Source organism: Rhea pennata, chromosome 9, assembly GCF_028389875.1.
Source record: "Rhea pennata isolate bPtePen1 chromosome 9, bPtePen1.pri, whole genome shotgun sequence".
Classification (NCBI taxonomy): Eukaryota; Metazoa; Chordata; class Aves; order Rheiformes; family Rheidae; genus Rhea; species Rhea pennata.
This window is the reverse complement of record NC_084671.1, coordinates 39,341-51,403: the sequence shown is the minus strand read 5'-3', so window position 1 is coordinate 51,403 and position 12,063 is coordinate 39,341. Positions and strand designations below refer to the sequence as shown.

The 12,063-nt window shown below is 56.4% G+C and overlaps 1 long non-coding RNA gene across 1 annotated transcript; it reads right to left on the bottom strand.

Annotated features, from left to right (window-relative positions):
• Window positions 1–6,762: 6,762 nt before the first annotated feature.
• LOC134144015 (uncharacterized) lies at window positions 6,763–11,112 on the bottom strand. Its single transcript, XR_009959261.1, has 2 exons — window positions 10,972–11,112; window positions 6,763–7,128 (listed from the first exon to the last, which is right to left on the bottom strand). It is a non-coding gene; the product is annotated as an uncharacterized LOC134144015 (long non-coding RNA).
• Window positions 11,113–12,063: the final 951 nt, after the last annotated feature.

The window sequence follows — 12,063 nt, the reverse complement described above, 5'->3', positions numbered from 1 at the left end:
CTCCGTTTAGCTTTGTCGTCCGCCGCAGAGTTTGGCGGGTGCGCCCCAGGGCCCTCCTCCTGCCTTTCGGTGCCCCCAGAATCGTTCCGTTTGCTCTGTCGTCGCCTTTTCTCTACCTTTGTGGCCCCCGCAGGTCCCGCTCGGTTCCCTTGTGCCCCGAGCGCTCCCTTTTGCTCCCCGTGCGCTCCAAGGCTCTCCCTTGAGCTTTCAGGGAGCCGCTCCCGGGAGCGGGGGTGCCTCTGGTGCCCTGGGAGCCCCCGCCGTCCCCGCCGGGGCTGAGGGCCGTTGCTGCTGCCCCCTTGCCGACAGGCTGCGGCTGCGGGAGCCGGGGCTGGGAGGCGGTCCGGGGGGGGCCGGGGGGGGGCTGCTGGCGATGGCGGGCCCTGGCCAGGAGCGGAGCAGCGTTTGGGGCGAGCTGGCGCCGGGGCCGGTCCGGGAGCTGGGAACTGGGGTGCGGAGCTGCACCCGCTGGAAGCGGCAGGGCGGCTGCAGCGCGGAGGAGGTGAGGGGTGTCAGGGGGGTCGGTCCGCGCCGCGGGTCCGGCGCGTGCCCCCGCGGATGGGAACGTGCGGGGCGGGCACAAGCGGTGCGCGCTGGCGGGGGGGGGGGGGGGGTGGAAGAGCGGCGCACCGGGGCTGCGGGAGGGCGGGGGTGCGCCGGGGCTGCGGAGGGCGGGGAGAAAGGGGGTGCGCGCGGGGGGTGGGGTGGGGGGCGCAAGAAGGGGGCGTCTTGGGCCAGCTGGGGATCGCGTGTGCGACCGGGAGGAGGGAGCTGAGGGGAAGCCCTAGGCAGGATTGCGGGGAAGGGGCGGAGGCGGTGTCGGAACTGCCGCGGGTCCGGTCGCGGGAGCGCCGGAGGGTATTGGGGGACGGCGCGGGACGGGCCGGCCATAGGGCCAAAGTTATTGGAGCGTTGCGCGGCAGCCGCGAGGCACGCCGGGAGCGGTAGTCTTCCGACACTGGGCTTCCGGTGCGCCATCTTCGTGCCGCGCGGCACGCCGGGAGCGGTAGTCTTCCGACACTGGGCTTCCGGTGCGCCATCTTCGTGCCGCGCGGCACGCCGGCAGCGGTAGTCTTCCGACACTGGGCTTCCGGTGCGCCATCTTCGTGCCGCGCGGCACGCCGGCAGCGGTAGTTCTTTCGCCGCTGCGCTGCCGCGCGGCCATATTACTCAGGCGCTCGTTACTGCGGGGCAGCGCATGCGCACTGCGTTCCGCCGTACTCACTGCTGCCCTCGCCTGTCGATAAAGCGGTATTGCAACAGATATGGCAGGCGCCCGCGCACTGCGTTCCGCCGCGCTCACCACTGCCCTCGAGGGTCGAAAAAAAGCAGGCGCGCACCTGAGGCGGGAAAGCGCCTACGCCCTGCCCGCTGCAGTGCTCGTTATCGTCCCCCCGTTTCGAGAGTGCTGGAGTGAACCCGAAACGGCGCCGCGCATGCGCACTGCCTGCCGCTCCGCTCTCTGCTGCCCTCGCCTGTCCCCATTGCGGTACTGCACCCGAAAGGGGGCCGCGCATGCGCACTGCCTCCCGCCCCGCTCACTGCTGCCCTCGCCTGTCCGCATTGCGGTACTGCACCCGTAGACGGGGCCGCGCATGCGCACTCCCTTCGGCCCCGCTCACTACTGCCCTCGCCTGTCCGCCTTGCGGTACTGCACCCGAGACGGGGCCGGGCATGCGCACTGCCTCCCGCCCCGCTCTCTGCTGCCCTCGCCTGTCCGCCTTGCGGTACTGCACCCGAGACGGGGCCGGGCATGCGCACTGCCTCCCGCCCCGCTCTCTGCTGCCCTCGCCTGTCCGCATTGCGATACTGCACGCGAAACGGGGCCGCGCATGCGCACTGCCTCCCGCCCCGCGCTCTGCTGTTCTCGCGTGTCCAAAAGCCAGCGCTGCAGCCCCCCCCCCCGGCCTCCCCTGCGTGCGGAGAATACCGCCGGCAGCTCACGCGCGCACTGGCGCGCCTCTCCGCTCTTTCGGCCGCAGGTAAGCGCACGGGCCCGGCTCCTCGCCCCTTCCCGGTGCTCATGGACCGGTAGCGCAGAGCGCTTCTCCTTATCGCTGCTCCCTGGGGTCGCGGGGACGGCCAGTGCCGCCCCGGAGCTGCTCCGCGCTACTCTCGCACCGGGGCGGCCCCGGAGCCTGCTCGCTGATGCCCGTCGGTTTCTCGGGCACGGGCAGAGCAGCCTCGGGGCGCTCGCCGCTCGGGGCGAGCGCCGCGGGGCCGCGGCGCCCTGCGGCTCGCACGCGGGAGCCGCGAGAGCGCCGCCCCGGCTCTCGCCTCCTCCCCGCTCCCCCCGCCCCTCCCGCCGCGGCCGCGGCCGCAGCCGGCGCATGCGCGGTGCTCGACCGCCGGGCCGCTGCTGCGGCTGCGCCCGGTTGGCGGGCGGCGCATGCGCGGCGCCGGGGAGCAGCATGGCGGCGAGCAGGGAGGGAGCTTTCGCGCGGCGGCGGCGGCGGGCTGAGGCTGCCTGAGGCGGAGGAGCGGGGGGTGCCCGTGAGGCGAGCGCGCCCCTTCGGGTGGCCGCGGGTGTCGGGCTGCCGCCTGCTCGGTGAGGCCGTGGCTGCGCGGAGGCGGCGGTGCGGGGCTCGGGGCGGCGGGGGCTGGGGCCCGGCTCGGCCCCGCCCCGCCGGGAGCGGGGTCTGCGCGGCGCCGCGTGTGCCGCAGCGCGGGTCCGACCCCCCCCCTCCCCCCCGCCACGTGTCGCCTTTAGGGCCCCGGCTCCTGCCCAGCTGCTCGGGACGCAGCCCGGAGGAGCGGGGCCGCAGGCGGGCCCCGGAGCGCTGCTGAGTCCCGGGAGGCTTGAACCCTCTGCGCCAAACCGGCCGAGGGAGAACTCGGGTCGGGCGCGGTGAGCGCAGCCCCAAGTCATTCGCTTGAGAAGCGTGGCCGGACAAGCGGGCGGATGGGTAGAAGAAAGAGGCTCCCAGATGCCCTGAGGCCCCCCCCCCCCCCCCCCCGCAGCCAGGCACAGCCTGAGAAACGTTGACGGGTGACGGCACAGCTGCCAAACCGATTTTTTCTCTCTCTTCGCCTGAGCCGCCTCTCGGAACTCTCTGTAGGCGCAAGATGCGGCTGGTCTGGGATAACTGCGCTGTGCGCAATGCTTCAGGGGAGCGTTAACATGAAACTGCAGGCTAAGGAGTCGCCTAGTAAAATAAAAGGCTCGGGAAAAGCCTAAGAGAGCACTGATGGGCCCTGGGAAGCCCCAGGGATGCTACAGAAGAGAGCCTGGCTTTTTTCAGGCACCTCCTCAGAGCAGAGAAATGGCTTACCCCGGCCTGCGGGAGAATGGGTGCTATTAATAGCAGCCTTTCCTTACCACCGGCATTGCGAAAGCAGAAGGGACTAGAGAGGATGCGTAGCAGGTTATGGACTCTCTGCAAAGTTTAAGCGAACAACAGTCCCCTCTTAAAGTAGAACCGGTTTTGTCCTAAGTAATAGATGAACGTGGCTGTGAGTAACGTGAAGAGAAGCGGTTGCGTCTGTCACCCTCGGGGCCTCGGGGAAGTAGTGTCTAAAACCCGGTACCCTCGTGGCCTCGTTAGCCTTCTCGGTCTGTCTGGCAGGGTAGTCCCCGGAAGGGGGCATCTCCAAGAGAAGCGGCTAGACCCAGCGACCCAGCCGTTCGCTTTGGTCGCCACCTGTGAGGCGAGCATCCGAGCGCAACGGGAGTCCGGGAGCTGTATCGAGAAGGTAATAGGTCTGAAAGAGAGACCGGCACATCAAGTGCTGTCGCCCTTCCGTGTAGTTAAGGGCCGAGAGAATTCTCGGTTAAGCGCGTGCGTGCAAGGCTTTGAGAAAGGATGCGGAGCAGTAACAATAATACCGAAGCGGAATAAAAACAAGGTTTCACGGAAGGCGGCGTAGGTAGGTGTCAGGTGATGCGCCTGCCTGTCTAATAACCTAGCCCTGTTGGCTGTATGCAGCGTTTCCAAACAGTTTACCCTGTACTGTGTGATACAGAGTGCTGTATTAAGCCCTTTCCTTTCGGGGGGGAGGGGAGGGAGAAAAAAAAACAGGAACACAGTAAAGAGAAAAAGAACACGCGTAAATCTAAGCCTTTCATTGCCAGCAAAATGCCAGTTTCTCCCTTTGTTACAGAGCTGGAACCAACGACAGCAAATGCTGACGGAGAGGGAAGCCGGACGAGCGGCATGTAGGGGATTAATACCTAAGGGACAGGGTTGAAACGAGGAGGCAGAAACGCAGCGGACCCTCGGTATCCCCAGCAGCTGCCACGGTAGCAGCAGGTGTTCCGCCACGGGCAAGTCAAGGTAACTCTCGACAGTGACTGTTAGTTATTTCGGCCTCCCGGAGGCAGCGCTGAGGCCCAAGCAAGCCGTTCCTACCCCGTGGGTATCGCTAGCGGCATCTGCCTTAGTTTTGCTTTGGTCGTTTCTATTTTGTTTTGTTATCGTACGCGCGTAGATAGAAGGGGAAAGACGTGATGCTTTTGAGATTAATTGGCGCGGCCGAAGTAGAAGAGACCAGGAAAATGTAAGCAAGCTGAAGTAATAAAATCAACCGGGACCGGCTGAGAGCTGTCCCCGTCTCCCCCAAAGGAAAACCCGTTCCTCCCGACTAGGCAGGATCGCCGTTAAGAGCGATCGGAATAATAGGTCACCAACGTGTAACGGGAGGCCTGTGCAGCTCACAAACGAGTCTGCTCCGTACGTGTATTTCTGGGTGCGTGACTTTGTATGTCTACAAAACATCCTGTTTTAAAAGCTGCAGGGCAGCAAATCGTTATCTTCGGGGAACGATGGTCAAGCGGCCAGAGTTACGGGAGAGGGAGAGAGAGAGAAAGCGCGCGCCCTGTAAAACAAAGAGGTCGTTTTTGGAGGGCTCAGTTGGCGCAACCCGCAGTTAGTTGCCTGGCAATGGTATCTGGGGGAGGAGGAAGACCGTAGGTGGAGGAGACGTTAAAGCCTCGTGGAATGAATTAGCATCTCCTGCCCGCAAATTCCTAGGACAAGGCGAGCCTTTTCCAGTAATGCTTTCCGCATCTGGTGACTCTGTGGGAGCAGCACCGTCAGAAAAGAGCGGTAAGGGAAAGCGGGTGCCAACGGCACCGTCCTCGCGTCCCCTTTGGGGCCGGAACGCAAATTCTCTGGCTGTGAGAAAGACCGTTTAGCAGCGCCCTGGGCTGTAACTGTCTGTGATACTTCTCCCCTTGACAGCACAGAGGCGGTCCGACGCGCTCAGGTCCCTCTAAAGTGGTAACGCCAGGCATAGGACTAGACAGCAGGGGATCATCTGTCCGAGCGGCACGATGAGCACTAACCTTAACGAGGAGGGGGTTACTGTGCAGGTGTTAAAGGAAGGGGATGTTGCGCGTGTCTGCATTGAGCGAGGGGCAGAGCACAGTTGCGCCAAAAAATGCAGACAGAAGGTTTCTGACGGATTAATCTCTAGCGGCTACTTAGTCTAACTTCCCTTTCGCAGCAAACCCGAGTGTCGTCGTAGCTCCCAGAGCAGGGCTGGGGGAAGCGGTACCTGCGGGTTGCGCGTTCTCGTTTACCTTGCGTGCGTGCGCGAGTGCGCGCGTGTTTTTTGGCTTTTGATGCTGCCAGAATTGTTCTGTTTGCTCTGTCATTGCAGTATAATATACATACACATATATATATAACGTGTGTACGTATATATATATATATATATATATACATATACACACAAAACACGTTTGTTGCACCCAGAGCTCCCGCTTTGTTCCTTTATGCCCTGAATTCCCCTTTTAGCTCCCTATGTGCCCCAGGGCTCTCCGTTGAGCTTTTGAGAAGCTGCTCTCAGGAGTCTGGGGGCCTCTGGTGCCCTGGCAGTCCCAGCTGTCCCTGATGGCCTGCAGCTCTGGGCACTGTGGCTGTGAGAAGTCCCAGGTGGCGCCTGTTGGGTGGATTGCAACGGCAGGAAATGGGTACATGCTGTGCGCTGAGTCTGCATTTGGTAGAAGTTCATGTCAGGCTTGGTCCAGGACAATGGAACTGCTGCCACACACTGCCTGCTGGGACCGGAATGTTGGCTGCAACACAGAGGTGAGCAGGGCTGAGGGAAGTCTGGTCTATGGCTTGTGTATGTGCTGGGGGGTCTTAGTGGATGGGAGTGTCCTGGGCAATTCAGCACAACTGAAGCGGACCACGCCGGGGCAAACTGTACTGGGGCTGGGAGTCGCCATGTATTGGGATAGTGGGGGGCAAGGACAGGGTGGGGAAGAGTGGTGCATCAGGGTCATGGAGGGTGGGGGAGGAAGGTAGTGCACTGGGGCTGGAGGGGGAAAGATGAATGGATTGCATCAGGGTTGTGGTGGGGTTTATTGCGCATCAGATTAGTGGGGGGAGGGGGTCAGGGGCAGATTGGGGCTGTTTCCTGCAGGGATAGAAGGGATCCGAGGAGAAGCACTGGGGAGGGTCACGTGGGCATGGGCAGTGTGGGAACTGACCTGGGGCCGCTCCAGAGGGTGTCGGGGAGCCCCGGACCCGTGCTGGAGATTGCGGGGCTGCAGCGTGGCCTGTGCGTCGGTTTCCGGCCCTCGAGTGTGAGGGGGGAGGAGAGACAGGGCTGGCCAGAACTGAATCGCCGCAGGGTCAAAGGTCACCGAGCGCTGCAGGCCGGCCCCCACCCTCCACCCCCGCCCGGCATGCCAGAAACAGTAGTCTTCCGGCAGGCCATGTTGTTTTGCGCTGCACCCCGAGAGCAGTAAACTTCCGGCACTGCTCTTCCAGCTGTTGTTTTGTGCGGCATGGCGGCAGCAATAGGCTTAGGGCACCAGGTTCCGGATTTTTTTTTTTTTTCGCTCTATGCCGGGAGCACTAGTCCACCAGTATCTGACCATTCGGCCATTTTAGGCTGCTGCGGATGCCGGGAGCTCTAATCTTCCTGTCGGCCATATTGTTTTCCGCTGCATGCTGGTAGATGTAGTCTTCCGGTACAGGCTTTCCAGGAAGTCATTTTATCCTGCCGCACATGCCAGGAACTGTAGTCTCCTGGCACCGGGTTTCCGGAAGCCTATTTTCATATGCTGTGCATGGTAGGAGGTGTAGTCTTCCAGTACCGGGCTTTTGTGAGGCCATTTTTGTCTGCAGCGCATGCTAGGAGTTGTAGTCTTCTTACTGGAACGCTGCTGTGGAAACCCTGCAAGACTCACGGACAAGGGAGAGAGGTTATTGTAACACAGTAATGTGAAGGACGAACAGTTCCAGCCGAATAACATTAAGTAAACCACAACCCTTTGAACAACGCGATGAGTTGGCAAAACAAAAACATCAGAATAACCCAGTAATCTAAGATCATTAGTACTTATTAACATATTAAATTACACTCCCCTAAATCAATGAGATCAGAATGACATAATAATGACATAATAATCATGTTACCGCCTTTTGAGCTTCTTGTGCTAATTAATAGGAATGTTAAAGCGCAAGCATGGAGTTAATACATGATATGATAAAATTGTAACCGATAGAAAAAAATGTGTAAAGTACTCCCTGAAAAGTGTAGGGGTGCTAGCTTTGTGGATCTACCACTTAGCACCTATCTCTGCACAGAAATATAATAAATATCTCAACGTTGTGTATCTATTGGTTCCTTGCACACCAGACAAAGAAGGATAAAGGGCTCCACCCCACTTTAGCAGCCTGCTTCTCTGCTTTCGCCTGCTCCTTTGGCCTTTTATTTTCCATCTGCTGGCCTCTGTTGGCCTTCTAAACCCCTTAGCGCCCCTCTTGTGCACTTTGCACTATTCTTGCAGCCCTCTTTGTGTCTCACAGCTGTCTTTTGCCCCTCCCGTCTTTTTACCTCCCCTCTACTCCCTTCAGAGTGCCTCTGCAGGCCTTTATCCTGCCCAACAGCACTCCTTTGGTCCTCCAGACCTCTGTGTGACACTCCTTTCTTCTGGCCCTGAGCTCTCTTCTGGCCCTATACACCCATTAGCACCCCTGCAGTCTCCTCAGAATCCCCCAAGGGATCTTCTTCCTGACCTAGAGCTTTCTGGTTGCCAGTCCAGTCCCTTTAGCAGCCTGCTGCTCTGCTTTGGTGTGCTCCTTTGGCCTTTTATTTTCCATCTCCTGAGCTCTGTTGGCCCTCTAGACCCCTTAGCTCTGCTCTTGTGCACTCTGGACTATTCTTTCAGCCTTCGGCATGCCCCAGAGCTGTCTTCTGGCCTCCCTGCCCAGAGACTTTAGGAACACTCTAGTCTCCTCAGAATGCCTCCAACTATCTTCTTTCTTCTCCAGAGTCATCTTTCCCTCTTGGAGTCCCCTTAGAAATCCTGTAGTGCACTCCAGACTACTTTTTAGCTTTCTTTCTGCCCCAGAAGTTTGTCTTGGCACCCTGTAAACCCATTAGCCCCCCTCTTGTCCCTTTAGAATCCCCCAGGTGCCCTCCTTCTTGCCCTGTAGCCCTCAGTTGGTGCTCCAGCCCCTTTAGTAGCCTACTGCCCTGGTTAAGCCTTCTATTTTCCACCTGCTGACCTCTGTTGGCCTTCCAGACTCTTTAGCCCCCCTCTTCTGCTCTCTGGACTATTCTTACAGCCTTCCTTGTACCCCACAGCTGTCTTTTCCTCCTCCAGCCTCTCTAGCACACCTTGACTCCCCTCAGAGCCCCTCTGAAGGCCTTTATTGCAACTCAGAGCACTCCTTTGGTCCTGTAGACCCCTGTGTGACACTGCTCTGGACCACTCTTTTGGCCTCTGTGGTGCCCGAGAGCCTTCTTTTGGCCCTTTAGAGCCCCAAGGACCCCTCTTGTGCTCTCTGGACACCTCTTTTGGACAGAATGGGGCTCAAGAGCAGTCTTCTGCCTTTCTGGACTCCTTCAGGACCACCTAGTCTTCTCAGAACCCCTCCAGATTCCTTCCTTGTTCCTTGTCTTTGTTTTGGCCCTCTGGATGCCTTAGGGTCTCTATAGAGCACTCTGGATTATTCTTTCAGCCTTTCTTTTGCCCCAGAGCTCTCTTCTGGTACTCTACACCCATTAGCACCTTGCAGTCCCCTCAGAATCCCCCAGGAGCCCCCCGGTTGCCAGTCCAGCCCCTTTACTAGCCTGCTGCTCTGGTTTAGCAACCTCTTTTGGCCTTTTATTTTACACCTGCAGACCTCTGTTGGCCCTCTAGACCCCTTAGCATCCTTCTAGTGTACTCTGGATTACCCTTTCAGCCTTCTGTGTGCCCCAGAGTTCTCCCCCGCCCCACCCCAACGCTTTGGAACTCTCTAGTCTCCTCAGAACTCCTCTAGCTATCTTCCCTGTTCCCTAGAGTAATTCTTTTTGCCATGTAGATTGCTTAGCACTCCTAGTTTCCTCTGGATGTCTCAGCCTTCCTTGTGGTCTTGATGCGTCTTCTGGCCCTCTGGAATCCCATTAGAAAGCATGTAATTTTCTGATAGCCCATCCAGGTTTCTTCTTTATTCCCTAGAGTCATTTGTTTGGCTATGTAGGCCCCTTTTGAACCATTGTAGTACACTTTAGACTAGTTGCTTCCCTTCATTGTTTGCCAGAGCTGCTGTCTGGCCCTCCCCCTCCCCGGATCCCGCAGTCCCCTCAGAATCCATCTTGATTGCTCCTGCTGTCCTAGAGCCCTCTTAGCACTCCAGCTCCTTTAGCAGCCTACTGCTCTGCTTTAGCCTCCTCTTTCAGCCTTTTGTTTCCCACCCACAGACCTGTGTTGTCTGCCTAGACTCCCCCTTAGCACCATGCTACTCCCCTGGAAACCCTTCAAAAAACTCTTCCCTTTAAAGGCCCTTTTCATGCCCCAGAGCTGTCTTCTGGCCCTCAAAATTGCTTAAAACCCCTCCAGTTGTTCAAATGGCCTCTTGAGGCCTTTGGCCCTATACATCTCATAGAACCTCTCCTGTCCCCTTAGAATACCTCTAGAAGTCTCTCTTGTTAGTAAATTCTTAACTTTTGGGCATCTAGTCCCATTATGAGCTCTCTGGTCTGCTCTGAACACTTCCTGGGATGCTTACTGTGCTCCACAGATTCTCTCTGGCCCTCTAGCCACCTTAGGAACTGTCTAGTCTCCTCAGTAGCCCTCCAGCTATCTTCCTTGTGCCCCAGAGTCATTTTTTAGCCATGCAGGTCTGTTAGGAGCTCTCTAGTGCACTGTGGAGTCTTTTGGCCTTCCATCCTCCCTCGAGCTGTCTTTTGGCAGTCTAGCTTCTTTAGGATTTCTGCAGTGTTCTCCAAACTGTTTCTGAGCTTTTTCTTATGCCCTAATCCTTTTTTTTTTTTTTTTTTTTTTTTTTTTTTTTTTTTATTCAGCTGCCTGAGCCTCTTTTTTTTCCTCAGAACCCTTTGGGTGGCCTTGGTTGGACTTTTTTGGTGTTTTTTTAGTTGTTCTCTAGTATCTATAAGAGATGTCTAATGTGCTCTGGATTCTTCTTCAGAGCTTTACTGTGCCACATGCACCTTTGCTGGCCCTGCAGAGCCCTTAGGAATCCCTTTATTTTAGTCTGGACTATTATTTCAGCCTTCTTTTTGTGCCCAAGCTATGTTTTGGCCTTTTCACCCTTGTAGGACTCCTCTAGTCCCTTTAGAACCTCATTTGAAGCCTTTGTTGTGCCCTAAAGTGCTGTGTTGGTTCTGCAGCCGTCTTAGTACCTTTCTTGTCTTCTGTGAGTCCTCCACTTTGAGATACAGAGCTAGTATTCCCCTGGGGACCTACCTATCCCACCTAGCAACTGCATTTTCTTAATTACTCTAGGTGCTACACAGGAAACACCCCTCTTGGGAAGTAGTCACCTTACAGAAGCAGGCTTGTTCCAAGAGTTTATTTTGGTATCTCGGTTTGCCCTATAGGAAATGTTGTCCTGCCCAAAGAGCTGAATTGTATGCAGGTCTGAACCAATTGACTGCGGTATAACATTCCCTTTAAAGGTTACGTGGAATGTTGTCGTTTTCTTTCAAAGCATAAGCAGAACTGGTTTCTAGTTTTGAATGCAAAGGGTCGTGCTAGTTAGAGTAAAAAGAAGTTTAACAACATACCTCCTGGTATCATGGAAACAATAGATGAAGTCTCAGTAGCAGAGTAGATAACTCTTTTCATCAAAAAGGTCTGTTGAGCCTTTTTGTAGTTCGCATTCTGAGCAGAGGAGAAAGACCTGCTCCTGCCCAGCCCTATGTATTTATGGCTTCCACTGCTTTGCTCCTCCCCTTCCAAGTGCTTGTGGGTAGGGCGGTGGGCGGGCCTAGAGTTACATAAAGGCAGGCTCTCAGCCCAGGGAGATCATTCTGGCTTTGCTCTCTCATGGGAGTGATGCTCTGGAATTGCCTTAAAATAACAAATGCTGTAAATAACAGCATTTGAGGAAATAAAACTGCCTGCAAAAATTTATTGCTGCATTTAGAATAGCAAGGGTCATGCCTTAATGTAAGAGCAGTGGGACGGCCGAACGCAGAGACACAAGTACGACAGAAAACCACTCATACCCTGCATTTTTTCTCTCCGGTCGGTATTTTGTCCATTTACCGTCCGGTCGGTATGGCGTGTTCAGCGGTGGAAAAGGTCTTCCAGGTCTCCAGGTATATCTTCTGTTAAGTGTCATTATTGAGTTCTGGTGTTTCTGTGTTTATTGTGGAAGGGTCCTGACTTCATCACTGGGTTCTTCCCAGATGATGAGACCTGAGAAATTATTTGCTCCTCTTTTGGACTGCAGACAAAAGGAGACAGCAGAGGTTCTCAAAAACCATTTTCTCCTTCTTTCACAGCCTAGGTGGTGGTGTGTTGTGTAGCATCTCCAGTAATTCAGATGTATGTGAGCTGTTGCTCTCATCAGCTAGCCTGATGGCTTACTTGCTGGATGTTGTGCTGCTCCTCAGAAATATTGTCAGCCCTGTCAGGCAGATACTGTTTCACATTTTTGTAGTATATAGACTTGTAGAAGAATGTAGACTTTATATGAAGAGAGAAGGAAGCACCCTCCTTCCCTGCCACTGCAGTATGATGAGAAATGTAGTCATATCATTGGAAGCACAACCCCAGCATAAGTAAGCATATGTGCTTCAAGAGCTCAAAAATATAGCTAATCAACTCCCCTCTTTTCCTGCCCAAGCATTAGCGCTGAGCAGGAAGAAACT